General features: G+C 38.7%; 2 pseudogenes; both read left to right on the top strand.

The window, feature by feature from the left end:
* Nucleotides 1–2,283: 2,283 nt before the first annotated feature.
* Nucleotides 2,284–2,383, top strand: LOC113325504 (annotated as a pseudogene).
* Nucleotides 2,384–11,338: 8,955 nt separating this feature from the next.
* LOC113325503 lies at nucleotides 11,339–11,438 on the top strand (annotated as a pseudogene).
* Nucleotides 11,439–16,958: the final 5,520 nt, after the last annotated feature.

The raw sequence follows: 16,958 nt of genomic DNA, 5'->3' as shown, positions 1-16,958 counted from the left end.
TCTGGACTACAGTGATACCTAATTTCTTGGGGACAACCTGAACAGGGCTGACCCACTTACTATCTGAACTTGGGAAAATAATACCCGCATCTAACAACTTAAGCACTTCTTTTCGAACTACCTCTTTCATGTTAGGGTTCAGTCGACGTTGCATCTCCCTAGAAGGTTTGGAGTCTTCCTCTAAATGAATCTGATGCATACACACAGTAGGACTTATACCCTTAATGCCTGCTATAGTCCACTCTAAAGCTTCCTTATTGTCTTGAAGTACATTTACTAGCCTACTTTCCTGATCACTATCCAAATCGGAAGCTACAATCACAGGTAAAGTCTCAGATTGGCCTAAAAACACATACTTTAGAGTATCGGGTAGTGGTTTAAGGTCCAACTATGGGGGCTCTTCTAAAGAAGGAATTAGGGTAGTCTCAGAAACTGGTAACGGTTCGAACCTAGCTTTCCATCTATCAGTGTCTAACACAGGGGTAGAATCTAATAGAGCATTCACCTGTTCAATAGTGCTATCGTCGTCAAAATCTAAACCAAAATGGGATAGAACAACTTTCTAATGGGTCTTCAGACAAGATGTTTGGTAATGACTCCTGAACTAAGGCTTCTATCATGTTCACCTCCTCAACACATGTGTCATCTAGCTCATGAGGTTGCTTACTGACATTAAAAATGTTCATCTCCATAGTCATATTACCAAAAGATAAACTCATCACACCATTTCGACAGTTAATGATCGCATTAGACGTAGCTAAAAATGGGCGACCTAAAATCACAGGTATCTGGTTCTCTGGGTCAGGGACAGGTTGGGTATCTAGGACCACGAAATCCACTGGATAAATAAACTTGTCGACCTCAATAAGAACATCCTCGATAACACCTCGAGGGATTTTAACAGACCTATCAGCTAACTGCAGTGTCATCTGAGTAGGTTTCATTTCACCAAGTCCTAGCTGTAAGTATACATGGAATGGCAGTAAGTTCACACTGGCTCCTAAGTCAAGTAAAGCTTTTTCTACCCGGAAGTTACCTATTGTGCAAGCAATGGTAGGAGAACCTGGGTCTTTGTACTTTGGAGTTGTGGTGTTCTGAATGATTGAACTTACGTGACTAGCTAAAAAGGCTTTCTTATGGACGCTAAGTTTTCGCTTTCGCGTACACATATCCTTAAGGAACTTGGCATAAGCAGGAATTTGCCTAATTGCATCTAATAAGGAAGGTTTATGGTAACTTGCTTAAAAACCTCCACTATGTCATTAAAGTTCGATTCCTTCTTTGTTGGTACTAATAGCTGAGGAAATGGGGCTCTAGGCCTAAAATCAGACCTTTCAGGAACCGAATTCACATCATCAGAAACTTTATCAGTCTCTCAGCTACTGGTCCTGAGAGGTGAGATCCTGAGGGGTGAACTACAGTATGTTCACTATCGGGCATGGTTACCTTATTGTCTACAACTACCACTTCTAAGGGTTCTAAACATTCAATTGATTCGATGGTTTTGCACCTAATTCATGAACTCCTCTAGGGTTGGGTTGTGTTTGACTAGGAAACTTACCTTTTCTCTCAAAGAATCACTTATCAGACCAACCTGGGTTTTTAACTCGGAAATAGCCTGACTATTTTCTTGTCCTATCCTGTTACTAGCTTGTAGACTTGTTCTACGGATAACTGAATTTTGCAGTTTGCTGAGTTAACAAGGCGAGAGATTCCTCTAAACTTAGGATTTTCTTATCTGACTGATTCTGAAACTGAGCTAGTCCTGAAGGATTCTTAGTATAGCCAAAACCTGGGGGAGCATTAGAATTACTAAACTGACCTTGACTTTGGCCCTTAGACCACGAAAGGTTCGGATGGTTTCTCCAACCAGGATTATAGGTTTCTGAATATGGGTCAATCTTTTGACGGTTATCAAATCTAGTGTTATTATAAAGAGCATTGGCTTGCTCTTCAATATTCTGGCCTTCCCAAAAAGGCTCCACTCTACCACTAGTCTGGCCCACTTCTAAGGCTTCTAACCTTTTTGCTATAGCAGCAATTTTGGCATCTGATTCATAGCCTCCTTCTACCCTATTAACGTTTCCTCTACTTAAAAGAATTGTTTTCTGGGGTGCCCTACTATTTTCCCATTGCTGGGTTTTTTCGGCGATTTCATTAAAAAATTCCATCGCCGCATCAACAGTTTGGTTTTCAAATCCACCAGTGCATAGAGACTCAACCATGGTCGTTGTGGAATAATCTAAACCCTCATAAAGGATCTGAACTAGCCTAACCTTTTCTAAACCATGATGAGGACACTGGGATAATAAATCATTGAACCTTTCCAAATACCTATATAAAGATTCTCCCTCTTGTTGTGAAAATGTGCATATTTGCGTCCTAATAGACGATGTTTTGTGCCTAGGGAAAACTTATTGAAAAAGGCAGATGTAAGTTGTTCATATGTCTCAATTGACTCGGAGTCCAAACTATACAGCCACGACTTGGCCTTATCTTTCAGGGAAAATGGGAATAACCTAAGTTTCAAAGCATCATCATCTAAGCCTCTAATTCTTAGAGTACTACAAATTTCCTCAAAATCCCTAACATGGTAATAAGGGTTTTCATTTTCTTTCCCTAAAAGATTGGGAGCATCTGTAAGGTCCCAGGTTTCAGTTCATAGGGTGCCTCCGTTTCAGCTAACTTAATACACGAAGGACGGTAGTCCTAGTTGGATTCAACAAAGCTTTCAAAGTTGCCATTTCTGGCGCTATCGGAGCAACATGGATTCTCTCCTCAGTCAAAGAACGTTCAAAAACAGACTCTTCAAAAGTCGGACTTTCTAGATTAAGGTAATCGAGACGCTTCGAACTACTAGGTTTCTTTTAAAAATCTACCTAGTGCGTCTCTTTTACGTTCAGGCATACAATAGAATTTTCTAAATTGGAAGGGTAAGCAAACACAGATCAAGGCCGACTCAACCAAATCAAACCTATTGATTTCTAGCAAACAAAAAGCATGATGGCTCCACTTAGATTGTTTCTAGACCAGCTTCTAATCCTTCGAACGGGAATTCGTTACAATTTAAGCAAACCCCTCTGGAATCAATCCGAGTTAACGTAAGTTGAATAGAGGCGAGGGAAGCTCGGTGGAGCTTTGATACCCAAGGCCTCACCGGTATTACAAGGCGGCGCAGTCACGCATTCAACTTACAGAAACCGTCAAGAACTTCGAAGTATGCTTAAAAGAGTAACCAATATTTTTCGAATGACTTTCCTGTTAAGCTCGTTACCCTATCGGTCTCGTTCTAGTCAAATTTTAGGCTTAGGTTCGCGTAGGTTACGTGTTCCTAAAGCGGGCAAGAAGAGAACGGTGATGAAATCCGAACCCTTATCTTGTATGGCCAGGCCTTGCCCTTTACTAGAAAAATAAATTCCGTATTCAGTCCTCAACATATATGCATACGAAGGAGTCCAGTAACTCGCTGACAGGGAGTGTTTAGAATCTTACCTCCCGTTCCAGACGGGGGATGAATCGGTTGTAGTCGACTCGGGCCACTGACTCCGATGTCTAGTGTACGAACCCAAGGTGCAGAGACAATATCGTAATTGTCCTCCTTCTCTGCAAACATTTATATTTAAAGTACCCTTCCGTAGGGTAATAAAAAAAATAATGTCCCAAAGTCCAAAAAAATAAAGAAAAATTACAAAAATAATAACCCTAATACAGTTTTTTTTTAAATAAATAAACAAACCTAAAAAAATTGTCTAAAATAAAATTGTCTTCTTTCTGTTCTTTTTGCTTTAATCTTTAGCTTCAAGTCTTTATGAAATCACCAAACTCCTTGGCTCAATTTTTCTTTATGATCCAGAACCTGTAGACACAAGATAAATACCCAAAAACATAAAAAGGACAAAAAAATAAAAATAAAATAATAAATAAATCTAAAACCCAAAAAAAGGTCCGTATCGCGGCGCCAAAATTGATGTAATTTATGGATAGTGGCAAAAGTGGTTCGATTCTCAGACTTGTGAAGGATATTAATTAGACTTAATTCTAATATTAAAATAGAAACTCACTAAAAATTATAGCAAACTCAATCAAAGATGATCAATACTAAAAAAACACTGAGGATAATTCCACTATTTCCAAGTTCAGTGATTAAACCAATACTTATATTTATGCAATTTTCTTGTTTAATTTATTCTAAAATATTGCAACAAGTAGATTTTCAAAAGTAGTAATTGTAAATACCAAGTATGAAGCATCAAAAGTCTTAAAACTAAGCATACTCCATCAAATAGATCACAATCACTCAAATAAAATCATATTCAATAATAGTTCAAGGAAATAATCATATAATTATTGCAAATAAAAAGATAAAATAGAATATACCACTTTTTGTTGGAAAAATAGCTTCCTCTATCGCCTCAGCAATGGGGTTTAGCTTCTCATATTAATCATGATCTCAAAATATGTGTTTGTTGCTCAAAAGATGATTAAAAGAGTGAAAAGTAATAACACAGACTGTTTGCAACAGTGTATTGGTGTTGCAAAACAGCTGTTACAATGGAACTGTTACAGAAAACTGTTGTAAATACTGTTGCTTTGTCGCTGATTTTAAGACCCCAGAAATGACTGTCTTCAATGGCCTTTTGTTCTTCGTGTTCTTCCTTGTGCACCAGCAGAAACAATTTCCTGCAACTCTTGATTTCGTTCTCTGTTCTTCTCTAAACTTCCCCCAACTCTCGATTATTCTGTTATGACTCCTTCTCAACCTATATATAGGAAACATGACCAAAAATACTCGATAAAATCTCCCATGCCTTTCACCAAAAGTTACGGAGTTATCTTTTTTTTTTTTTCTGCCAAGTAACGATAATAACTCTGCCACCTCAGTTAACGCGTCTTTTGATGGTTATGAACTTCCCAAATCGAAGATACGAATCCATGAAGATTATACCTTCCCCATTGCACGTAACTGCCAAAGATAAATCAAAACAATGCCGAGAATATCTTTCCTGACTTGTCGACAACTCTATTTTCTCTCAATTCTAGCACGCGTAGAAATCCTGTTGTGTTGTTACAACTAATACCAAATCCAACAGTTGAGGAAATCCAACAAACATCGACCAAATCTTCCACGTTTCCGTAAATAGTTTTCTCCCCTGTTTTGTTTCTGATTGATACCTAGCCCAATTTAATCGATCCAAGCAGTCATACCATCCCTGTTTAAGATAAACAGGTCTAACCCAATCGAGTTTAGTGATTGAATCTCTTAAAATCACGTCCAAAATCTAAACCCAAATTTGTTCTTCATTTGCAACAGTTTCCCGCCAAATTTGAGAATTCAAATCGTGAAAGTAAAGGGGCGCCCCCTATCCAGAGTAGGGGTGCCTTTAGCAACTGACTTAAGGGGTGTCCTGGGGGTGCCCCTTATCCAAACCGGGGGTCCGAATAGCAAGTGTTCTCCGGGTGCTTTCCGACAACTTTTCGAGCCAATTTATTTTCCAAAAATGTTTATTGGCCAAAAATACCTACAAATAAATAAAACACCATAATAAGTACAAAAATGAGCCCTAACAATATATAGAATCGATACAAATCGGACACAAAAATGTGTCTATCAAATACCCCCAATCCTATTATTTGCTAGTCCTCGAGCAAAAATAACATAGAAATAAAATCCTAACTCACTGTCGCAGGCATCGTCGATTGCATTTAGCATATGCAATAAGCCTTTAAACCCCTAGGTGTCTCTAGTTGAGGAGTGTTGTCTCTGGAGGGATTACCAGAGGTATACCCACAAAACCTTTATACTCCAGACACTAGCTATCTACACAGAACCTTGGAAGGCACTAAAAAATCTCCTTGGTTGGCATACTTATTAACTACAGGAGGAAGTACCCTGATGCGAAATTTCAATTGTTGTACACGAGTTTGTACTCAAGCATACTAAAATTCATATATAAGTGACAGATCTCTACTCAGATAGTTGCACTATGAACATCAATATCCGGAGTCGAAACTAATCACATGGATAGATCAAGAAGATGGGTATAGAGAAAAACATAGATGGTTTTGATGTTTACTAGGTGAACGGTGTTTCACATATCTGTCTGAAGGCCTCCGCCAAAATGAACCTATCCTAATGGACCGAGATACTAGTCTGACTAATATCAAAACACTGGCATATACAAGGGAACCAGTGATTGATAATCCTAACTCTAGGTCAACACACTGGCATATACAAGGGTTCCAGTGGTCGACTTTATTGAATTTATTCCAGTTGGTCTGATGGTCTGGTCTCAATGTTTTTTTTTTTTTTTTTTTTATATCTCAATCACTCTACTTCACCCTAGCATCGGTAACAACTTGAATCGTGATCCCCACCTAATCACTTAGAGAAACATAGTTTAAAAACAAAACAAAAACAGAAGTGAAAAGGACTCAACGAGATATGGTGAAACTATCATGTTATTTCTAACACCTGAGCTCTATGCTTTTATGAATAGACTCTTTAGATGTTTCCATCTAGTCAGATTGGTTCCTCAACTCCTACAACCAAAATGCTTCCATCCACTTAGATTGGTTAGTGCCATCCTTAATAGGGATAAAATTTCTAGGCTCAGGAGTTTATTTATTGCAACGAAAAGGTAACAAAAAGTTCTACCCCACCCCCAAACTTAAATCTAACATTGTTCTCAATGTTTCTAATCAAAGAACAGTACCAAAAATATAAGTAACATGAGGAAATAGTAAAGAGAGAAGTCGGAAAGATAGTACCTAGGTGAAGAGTAACCAAAAACCTACAAAATATTATACAACATACAAAATCGCCTCGATGGTCAATCAAGGTAAACAGGGTCCTCCATAGGGACCTCCTCAACATCACCTGTAGGAAAAGGCTCTAAAAAGGGCTTCAACCACTGACCGTTAACCTTCGAAGAACTACTACCATCTGTTGTCTCAATCTCAACAGCTCCATGAGGAAAAACAGTACGGACCACAAAGGACCGGTCCACCGAGAGCGCAACTTCCCGGGGAATAGATGCAAACGAGTGTCATACAGAAGAACTTTTTGACCTGGAGAAAATGACTTTCGTAAAAAATTCCTATCATGCACAAGTTTCATTTTGTTCTTATACTCCTTACCACTATTGTATGCATCTCTACGAATCTCGTCCAACTCATTGAGCTGGAGCTTTCTTTGAGCTCCTGCCTTGTCAAGTTAAAAGTTTAAGTTCTTAATATCCCAATAGGCTCGATGCTCTAACTCAACAGGCAGGTGACATGCCTTGCCAAACACTAAACGATAAGGTGAGATTCCAATGGGTGTCTTAAACACAGTACGGTAAGCCTATAAGGCATCAGTAAGCCTCGACGACCAGTCTTTCCTATTTGGATTAACTGTTTTCTCTAGAATACGTTTAATTTCCCTATTGGAAACCTCTACCTGACCACTAGTCTTAGGGTGATATGGGGTTGATACTCTATGGGTAATACCGTATTGTTTCATTAAAAGAGAAAACGGTCTATTACAAAAGTGTGAACCTCCATCACTAATTAAGATCGCGGCGTACCAAAACGTGTAAGTATTCTCTTTCAACAACTGGACTACGACCCTGTGGTCGTTCGTTTTACATGGAACCGCCTCAACCCACTTAGACACATAGTCTACAGCGACAAGTATGTAAAAATAACCAAACGAAATAGGAAATGGACCCATAAAATCAATGCCCCACACATCAAAGACCTCAATCACTAAAATAGGGTTCAAAGGCATCATATTTCTACGGGAAATGGTTCCTAACTTCTGGCAACACTCACAAGAAACACAATGACTATGGGAATCTTTAAACAACGAAGGCCAGTAAAATCCACACTAAACAATCTTAGCAGCAGTCTTCTTAGCACTAAAATGACCCCCACATGCATGTTCATGACAAAAGGAGATAATACTAGAATGGTCACTCTCAGATACACATCTCCTAATAATCTGGTCCGGACAATACTTAAACAGATAAGGATCGTCCCAAATAAAATGCCCAACCTCGGCAAAAAACCTAGAACGATCTTGCTTACCCCAATGTTGAGGGGTTCGACCAGTAACAAGATAATTCACTATATTTGCATACCAAGGTGATTGGGAAACAGAGAACAATTGTTCATCAGGAAAGCTATCCCTTATAGAAAGGGAGTCATTGGGGGAACTAACAACTAGCCTAGACAAGTGGTCTGCTACTACATTTTCTGCACCCTTTTTATCTCTAATGTCTGAAGAATCACACATAATCTCAAAGGGTAGGTTCCAGTTAGGTTCCTGGACTATCGGGCCGTAGCGAGTAAAGTTTTAAGCTTCTCAAAAGCCTCTAAACAAGCATCATCAAAGACAAACTTAACATCTTTTGCAAGCAAATTGCAAAGAGGTCTAGAAATCAAGCTAAAATCCTTAATGAATCGACGGTAAAAACCTGCATGCCCTAGGAATGACCTAATATCTTTTACGGTTTTTGGGACCTGTAAAGTCTTAATAAGGTCAACTTTGGCTTTGTCTACCTCTATACCCTTTGAAGAGACGATGTGCCCTAACACAATTCCTGATTTAACCATGAAATGGCATTTTTCCCAATTAAGCACTAAATTTTTTTCCTTACACCTAGTCAACACTAATGTCAAATGATGCAAGCACTCATCGAAAGATGAACCAAACACTGAAAAATCATCCATAAAGACCTCTAAGAACCGTTCTACCATATCAGAAAATATGCTCATCATACAACGCTGAAAAGTTGCAGGGGCATTACATAGCCCGAAAGGCATGCGTCTATACGCAAAGGTACCAAAGGGACAGGTAAAGTGGTTTTCTCTTGGTCTTCTGGGGAATAACGATCTGATTATAACCGGAGTAGCCATCTAAGAAGCAATAGTGACTATGTCCAGCTAATCGCTCTAGCATTTGGTCGATAAAAGGAAGGGGAAAGTGATCCTTCCTTGTGACCTTGTTCAATTTCCTATAGTCAATACACACACCCATCCGTGGTCACTCGGGTTGGGATTAATTCATTATTATCATTCTGGACTACAGTGATACCTGATTTCTTGGGGACAACCTGAACAGGGCTGACCCACTTACTGTCTGAAATTGGGTAAATAATACCCGCATCTAACAACTTAAGCACCTCTTTTCGAACTACCTCTTTCATGTTAGGGTTCAGTCGACGTTGCATCTCCCTAGAAGGTTTGGAGTCTTCCTCTAAATGAATCTGATGCATACACACAGTAGGACTTATACCCTTAATGTCTGCTATAGTCCACCCTAAAGCTTCCTTATTGTCTTGAAGTACATTTACTAGCCTACTTTCCTGATCACTATCCAAATCGGAAGCTACAATCACAGGTAAAGTCTCAGATGGGCCTAAAAACACATACTTTAGAGTATCGGGTAGTGGTTTAAGGTCCAACTTTGGGGGCTCTTCTAAAGAAGGAATTAGGGTAGTCTCAGAAACTGGTAACGGTTCGAACCTAGCTTTCCATCTATCAGTGTCTAACACAGGGGTAGAATCTAATAGAGCATTCACCTGTTCAATAGTGCTATCGTCGTCAAAATCTAAACCAAAATGGGATAGACAACTTTCTAATGGGTCTTCAGACAAGATGTTTGGTAATGACTCCTGAACTAAGGCTTCTATCATGTTCACCTCCTCAACACATGTGTCATCTAGCTCATGAGGTTGCTTACTGACATTAAAAATGTTCATCTCCATAGTCATATTACCAAAACTCATCACACCATTTCGACAGTTAATGATCGCATTAGACGTAGCTAAAAATGGGCGACCTAAAATCACAGGTATCTGGTTCTCTGGGTCAGGGACAGGTTGGGTATCTAGGACCACGAAATCCACTGGATAAATAAACTTGTCGACCTCAATAAGAACATCCTCGATAACACCTCGAGGGATTTTAACAGACCTATCAGCTAACTGCAGTGTCATCTGAGTAGGTTTCATTTCACCAAGTCCTAGCTGTAAGTATACATGGAATGGCAGTAAGTTCACACTGGCTCCTAAGTCAAGTAAAGCTTTTTCTACCCGGAAGTTACCTATTGTGCAAGCAATGGTAGGAGAACCTGGGTCTTTGTACTTTGGAGTTGTGGTGTTCTGAATGATTGAACTTACGTGACTAGCTAAAAAGGCTTTCTTATGGACGCTAAGTTTTCGCTTTCGCGTACACATATCCTTAAGGAACTTGGCATAAGCAGGAATTTGCCTAATTGCATCTAATAAGGGAAGGTTTATGGTAACTTGCTTAAAAACCTCCACTATGTCATTAAAGTTCGATTCCTTCTTTGTTGGTACTAATAGCTGAGGAAATGGGGCTCTAGGCCTAAAATCAGACCTTTCAGGAACCGAATTCACATCATCAGAAACTTTATCAGTCTCTTCAGCTACTGGTCCTGAGAGGTGAGATCCTGAGGGGTGAACTACAGTATGTTCACTATCGGGCATGGTTACCTTATTGTCTACAACTCTACCACTTCTAAGGGTTCTAACAACATTCAATTGATTCGATGGTTTTGCACCTAATTCATGAACTCCTCTAGGGTTGGGTTGTGTTTGACTAGGAAACTTACCTTTTTCTCTCAAAGAATCACTTATCAGACCAACCTGGGTTTTTAACTCGGAAATAGCCTGACTATTTTCTTGTCCTATCCTGTTACTAGCTTGTAGACTCTGTTCTACGGATAACTGAAATTTTGCAGTTTGCTGAGTTAACAAGGCGAGAGATTCCTCTAAACTTAGGATTTTTATCTGACTGATTCTGAAACTGAGCTAGTCCTGAAGGATTCTTAGTATAGCCAAAACCTGGGGGCATTAGAATTACTAAACTGACCTTGACTTTGGCCCTTAGACCACGAAAGGTTCGGATGGTTTCTCCAACCAGGATTATAGGTTTCTGAATATGGGTCAATCTTTTGACGGTTATCAAATCTAGTGTTATTATAAAGAGCATTGGCTGCTCTTCAATATTCTGGCCTTCCCAAAAAGGCTCCACTCTACCACTAGTCTGGCCCACTTCTAAGGCTTCTAACCTTTTTGCTATAGCAGCAATTTTGGCATCTGATTCATAGCCTCCTTCTACCCTATTAACGTTTCCTCTACTTAAAAGAATTGTTTTCTGGGGTGCCCTACTATTTTCCCATTGCTGGGTTTTTTCGGCGATTTCATTAAAAAATTCCATCGCCGCATCAACAGTTTGGTTTTCAAATCCACCAGTGCATAGAGACTCAACCATGGTCGTTGTGGAATAATCTAAACCCTCATAAAGGATCTGAACTAGCCTAACCTTTTCTAAACCATGATGAGGACACTGGGATAATAAATCATTGAACCTTTCCAAATACCTATATAAAGATTCTCCCTCTTGTTGTGAAAATGTGCATATTTGCGTCCTAATAGACGATGTTTTGTGCCTAGGGAAAAACTTATTGAAAAAGGCAGATGTAAGTTGTTCATATGTCTCAATTGACTCGGAGTCCAAACTATACAGCCACGACTTGGCCTTATCTTTCAGGGAAAATGGGAATAACCTAAGTTTCAAAGCATCATCATCTAAGCCTCTAATTCTTAGAGTACTACAAATTTCCTCAAAATCCCTAACATGGTAATAAGGGTTTTCATTTTCTTTCCCTAAAAAGATTGGGAGCATCTGTAAGGTCCCAGGTTTCAGTTCATAGGGTGCCTCCGTTTCAGCTAACTTAATACACGAAGGACGGGTAGTCCTAGTTGGATTCAACAAAGCTTTCAAAGTTGCCATTTCTGGCGCTATCGGAGCAACATGGATTCTCTCCTCAGTCAAAGGACGTTCAAAAACAGACTCTTCAAAAGTCGGACTTTCTAGATTATGGTAATCGAGACACTTCGAACTACTAGGTTTCTATTTAACAAATCTACCTAGTGCGTCTCTTTTATGTTCAGGCATACAATAGAATTTTCTAAATTGGAAGGGTAAGCAAACACAGATCAAGAACGACTCAACCAAATCAAACCTATTGATTTCTAGCAAACAAAAAGCATGATGGCTCCACTTATATTGTTTCTAGACCAGCTTCTAATCCTTCGAACGGGAATTCGTTACAATTTAAGCAAACCCCTCTGGAATCAATCCGAGTTAACGTAAGCTGAATAGAGGCGAGGGAAGATCGGTGGAGCGTTGATACCCAAGGCCTCACCGGTATTACAAGGCGACGCAGTCACGCATTCAACTTACAGAAACCGTCAAGAACTTCGAAGTATGCTTAAAAGAGTAACCAATATTTTTCGAATGACTTTCCTGTTAAGCTCGTTACCCTATCGGTCTCGTTCTTAGTATATATTTTAGGCTTAGGTTCGCGTAGGTTACGTGTTCCTAAAGCGGGCAAGAAGAGAACGGTGATGAAATCCGAACCCTTATCTTGTATGGCCAGGCCTTGCCCTTTACTAGAAAAATAAATTCCCGTATTCAGTCCTCAACATATATGCATACGAAGGACTCCAGTAACTCGCTGACAGGGGTGTTTAGAATCTTACCTCCCGTTCCAGACGGGGGATGAATCGGTTGTAGTCGACTCGTGCCACTGACTCCAATGTCTAGTATACAAACCCAAGGTGCAGAGACAATATCGTAATTGTCATCCTTCTATGCAAACAATTTATATTTAAAGTACCCTTCCGTAGGGTAATAAAAAAAAATAATGTCCCAAAGTCCAAAAAAATAAAGAAAAATTACAAAAATAATAAACCCTAATACAGTTTTTTTTAAATAAAATAAACAAACCTAAAATAAAATTGTCTAAAATAAAATTGTCTTCTTTTCTGTTCTTTTTGCTTTAATCTTTAGCTTCAAGTCTTTATGAAATCACCAAACTCCTTGGCTCAATTTTCTTTATGATCCAGAACCTGTAGACACAAGATAAATACCCAAAAACATAAAAAAGGACAAAAAAATAAAAATAAAATAATAAAATAAATCTAAAACCCTAAAAAAAGGTCGTATCGGCGGCGCCAAAAATTGATGTAATTTATGGATAGTGGCAAAAGTGGTTCGATTCTCAGACTTGTGAAGGATATTAATTAGACTTAAATTCTAATATTAAAATAGAAAACTCACTAAAAATTATAGCAAACTCAATCAAAGATGATATCAATACTAAAAGAAACACTGAGGATAAGATTCCACTATTTTCCAAGTTCATAGTGATTAAACCAATACTTATATTTATGCAATTTTCTCGTTTAATTTGATTCTAAAATATTGCAACAAGTAGATTTTCAAAAGTAGTAATTGTAAATACCAAGTATGAAGCATCAAAAGTCTTAAAACTAAGCATACTCCATCAAAATAGATCACAATCACTCAAATAAAAATCATATTCAATAATAGTTCAAGGCAAATAATCATATAATTATTGCAAATAAAAAGATAAAATAGAATATACCACTTTTTGTTGGAAAAATAGCTTCCTCTATCGCCTCAGCAATGGGGTTTAGCTTCTCATATTAATCATGATCTCAAAATATGTGTTTGTTGCTCAAAAGATGATTAAAAGAGTGAAAAGTAATAACACAGACTGTTTGCAACAGTGTATTGGTGTTGCAAAACAGCTGTTACAATGGAACTGTTACAGAAAACTGTTGTAAATACTGTTGCTTTGTCGCTGATTTTAAGACCCCAAAAACGACTGTCTTCAATGGCCTTTTGTTCTTCGTGTCCTTCCTTGTGCACCAGCAGATACAATTTCCTGCAACTCTTGATTTCGTTCTCTGTTCTTCTCTAAACTTCCCCCAACTCTCGATTATTCTGTTATGACTCCTTCTCAACCTATATATAGGAAACAGGACCAAAAGTACTCGATAAAATCTCCCATGCCTTTCACCAAAAGTTACTGAGTTATCTTTTTTTTTATTTTCTGCCAAGTAACGATAATAACTCTGCCACCTCAGTTAACGCGTCTTTTGATGGTTATGAACTTCCCAAATATGGAAGATACGAATGCATGAAGATTATACCTTCTCCCATTGCACGTAACTGCCAAAGATAAATCAAAACAATGCCGAGAATATCTTTCCTGACTTGTCGACAACTTCTATTTTCTCTCAATTCTAGCACGCGTAGAAATCATGTTGTGTTGTTACAACTAATACCAAATCCAACAGTTGAGAAAATCCAACAAAACATCGACCAAATCTTTCCATGTTTCCGTAAATAGTTTTCTCCCCTGTTTTGTTTCTGATTGATACCTAGCCCAATTTAATCGATCCAAGCAGTCATACCATTCCTGTTTAAGATAAACAGGTCCAACCCAATCGAGTTTAGTGATTGAATCTCTTAAAATCACGTCCAAAATCTAAACCCAAATTTGTTCTTCATTTGCAACAGTTTCCCGCCAAATTTGAGAATTCAAATCGTGAAAGTAAAGGGGCGCCCCCTATCCAGAGTAGGGATGCCTTTAGCAGCTGCCTTAAGGGGTGTCCTGGGGGTGCCCCTTATCCAAACCTGGGGTCCGAATAGCAAGTGTCCTCCGGGTGCTTTCCGACAACTTTTCGAGCCAATTTTTTTTCCAAAAATGTTTATTGGCCAAAAATACCTACAAATAAATAAAACACCATAATAAGTACAAAAATGAGCCCTAACAATATATAGAATCGATACAAATCGGACACAAAAATGTGTCTATCAAATATCCCCAATCCTATTATTTGCTAGTCCTCGAGAAAAAATAAAATAGAAATAAAATCCTAACTCACTGTCGCAGGCATCGTCGATTGCATTTAGCATATGCAATAAGCCTTTAAACCCCTAGGTGTCTCTAGTTGAGGAGTGTTGTCTCTGGAGGGCTTACCAGAGGTATACCCACAAAACCTTTATACTCCATACCCTAGCTATCTACACAGAACCTTGGAAGGCACTAAAAAATCTCCTTGGTTGGCATACTTATTGACTACAGGAGGAAGTACCCTGATGCGAAATTTCAATTGTTGTACACGAGTTTGTACTCAAGCATACTAAAATTCATATATAAGTGACAGAGCTCTACTCAGATAGTTGCACTATGGACATCAATATCCGGAGTCGAAAATAATCACATGGATAGATCAAGAAGATGGGTATAAAGAAAAACATAGATGGTTTTGATGTTTACTAGGTGAACGGTGTTTCTCATATCTGTTTTAAGGCCTCCGCCAAAATGAACCTATCCTAATGGACCGATATACTAGTCTGACTAATATCAACACACTGGCATATACAAGGGAACCAGTGATTGATAATCCTAACTCTAGGTCAACACACTGGCATATACAAGGGTTCCAGTGGTCGACTTTATTGAATTTATTCCAGTTGGTCTGATGGTCTGGTCTCATTTTTTTTTGTATCTCAATCACTCTAATTCACCCTAGCATCGGTAACAACTTGAATCGTGATCCCCACCTAATCACTTAGAGAACCATAGTTTAAAAACAAAACAAAAATAGAAGTGAAGAGGACTCAACGAGATATGGTTAAACTATCATGTTATTTCTAACACCTGAGCTTTGTGCTTTTATGAATAGACTCTTTAGATGTTGCCATCTAGTCAGATTGGTTCCTCAACTCCTACAACCAAAATGCTTCCATCCACTTAGATTGGTTAGTGCCATCCTTAATAGGGATAAATTTCTAGGCACTGGAGTTTTTTTATTGCAACAAAAAGGTAACAAAAAGTTCTACCCCACCCCCAAACTTAAATCTAACATTTTCCTCAATGTTTCTAATCAAAGAACAGTACCAAAAATATAAGTAACATGAGGAAATAGTAAAGAGAGAAGTCGGAAAGATAGTACCTGGGTGAAAAATAACCAAAAACCTACAAAAATATTATACAACATACAAAATCGCCTCGATGGTCAATCAAGGTAAACAGGGTCTTCCAGAGGGATCTCCTCAACATCACCTATAGGAAAAGGCTCTAAAAATGGCTTCAATCACTGACCGTTAACCTTCGAATAACTACTACCATATGGTGTCTCAATCTCAACAGCGCCATGAGGAAAAACAGTACGGACCACAAAAGGACCGGTCCATCGAGAGCGCAACTTCCCGGGAATAGATGCAAACGAGTGTCATACAAAAGAACTTTTTTACCTGGATAAAATGACTTTCGTAAAATATTCCTATCATGCACAAGTTTCATTTTGTTCTTATACTCCTTAGCACTATCGTATGCATCTTTACGAATCTCGTCCAACTCATTGAGCTGGAGATTTCTTTGAGCTCCTGCCTTGTCAAGTGAAAAGTTTAAGTTCTTAATAGCCCAATAAGCTCGATGCTCTAACTCAACAGGCAGGTGACATGCCTTGCCAAACACTAAACGATAAGGTGACATTCCAATGGGTGTCTTAAACGCAGTACGGTAAGCCCATAAGGCATCCGTAAGTTTCGACGACCAGTCTTTCCTAGTTGGATTAACTGTTTTCTCTAGAATACGTTTAATTTCCCTATTGGAAACCTCTACCTGACCACTAGTCTTAGGGTGATATGGGGTTGCTACTCTATGGGTAATACCGTATTGTTTCATTAAAGAGCAAACGGTCTATTACAAAAGTGTGAACCTCCATCACTAATTATAGCTCGCGGCGTACCAAAACGTGTAAGTATATTCTCTTTCAAAAACTGGACTACGACCCTGTGGTCATTCGTTTTACACGGAACCGCCTCAACCCACTTAGACACATAGTCTACAGCGAAAAGTATGTAAAGATAACCAAACGAAATAGGAAATGGACCCATAAAATCAACGCCCCACACATCAAAGACCTCAATCACTAAAATAGGGTTCAAAGGCATCATATTTCTACGGGAAATGGTTCCTAACTTATGGAAACGCTCACAAGAAACACAATGACTATGGGAATCTTTAAACAACGAAGGCCAGTAAAATCCACACTGCAAAATCT

Source organism: Papaver somniferum, chromosome 11 (assembly GCF_003573695.1).
Source record: "Papaver somniferum cultivar HN1 chromosome 11, ASM357369v1, whole genome shotgun sequence".
In the NCBI taxonomy this organism is placed as follows: Eukaryota; Viridiplantae; Streptophyta; class Magnoliopsida; order Ranunculales; family Papaveraceae; genus Papaver; species Papaver somniferum.
This window is presented reverse-complemented; position numbering and strand designations above follow the sequence as displayed.